Below are 1,400 nucleotides of genomic sequence, written 5' to 3'. Positions count from 1 at the left end.
ATGTGGGTGCTGGGAATTGAACTCAGGACCTCTGGAAAAGCAGTCAGTGCTCTTAACTACTGAGCCATCTCTCCAGCCCCTTAAAATGTTCTTATTACATTTATTTATCCGTACGTATGTGTGCATGTGGGGACATGCGTACCGCTCTGAATATGTGGAGGTCAGAGAACAACTTGAGGGACTCAGTTATTTCCTTCTAATATACGGGTCTCAAGATCACACTCGGGCTGTCAGGTTTGTTCACAAGTGCCTTTACCTACTGAGCCTTTCCACTGCTGTCTTCTCTGTGTTTTGTATTTTGGGTTTGCTTGTTTATTTTTAAAATTTATTTATTTATTTAATGCATTTGAGAACATGGTTGCTGTCTTCAGAAACAGCAGAAGTGGGCATCAGTTCACATTACAGATAGTTGTGAGCCACCATGTGGTTTCTGTGAATTGACTCAGGACCTCTGAAAGAGCAGTCAGAGCTTTTAACCACTGAGCCATCTCTCCAGCCCACTTGTTTATTTGTTTATTTATTTATTTATTTTTCTGGTGCTGGTATTTTTATTTCTTTGTGTACATTAGGCCATGAATTCGTATGGAATGGGCTCCAACAGCTCAGGCTCTTTTCCGTTAGTCCTCACAAAGTGTGCTTCTCTGGGTGGCGCACAGCTGGCGCTTCAGCTGCACCCAGGTGCCCTTCTCTTTGGCTTCCTTTTTCTTCTGGTCGTTCTCCTTCACCCGCTTCAGGAAGCTGTCTCTGCTCTTTGAGTGCTTGATGTGCTCAATGCGCACATTGATCCTCTTGGCCAGAATTTTGCCCTTAACCTGCTTGTTGACAATGATGCCCACGGCATGCTGGGTGACATTGTAGACTCTTCTGGTTTTGCCGTGGTAGCACTTATGGGGCATTCCTTTTTGAACAGTGCCCATTCCCTTGATGTCTACAATATCACCCTTCTTGTAGATTCCCATGTATGTGGCCAAAGGAACAACGCCATGTTTCCTAAAAGGCCTAAAGAACATGTACCAGGTGCCTCTCCTCTTTCCCTTTGTGTTTGTCATTTTGGCGAGTTACTGGAAGATGGCTGCCCACTTGTTTATTTTTGATACAGGGTCTCTTCTTGTAGCCCTGGCCTTTGTCTTAGGAGCTAGAATTAAAGGTGTGTGCTAACCCACTCAGGTTTTTTTTTTTTAAATTATGAAACAGAATATTAGTAAGCCACAACCTTCTAAGTAGCTGAGATGACAAATCTACTCCACCAAACCTGGTTCATTTTCTTATTTAATTTATTTGAGTCAGGGTCTCATGTAGGAGCATCACAATCAGTAACTACTGAACCATTAGAGCAACATTCAAGGCCTGCCTCTCTAAGCTGAGAACCCGGCTGTCTGGGAAAACCCACTAAGTCCTGA

At 43.6% G+C, this 1,400-nt stretch overlaps 1 pseudogene; it reads right to left on the bottom strand.

Annotated features, from left to right (window-relative positions):
* Positions 1–608: 608 nt before the first annotated feature.
* Gm46142 lies at positions 609–1,049 on the bottom strand (annotated as a pseudogene).
* Positions 1,050–1,400: the final 351 nt, after the last annotated feature.

Source organism: Mus musculus, chromosome 9, assembly GCF_000001635.26.
Source record: "Mus musculus strain C57BL/6J chromosome 9, GRCm38.p6 C57BL/6J".
In the NCBI taxonomy this organism is placed as follows: Eukaryota; Metazoa; Chordata; class Mammalia; order Rodentia; family Muridae; genus Mus; species Mus musculus.
Note: the sequence above shows the minus strand (reverse complement) of the source record. Positions and strands in the feature narration are given on the sequence as shown.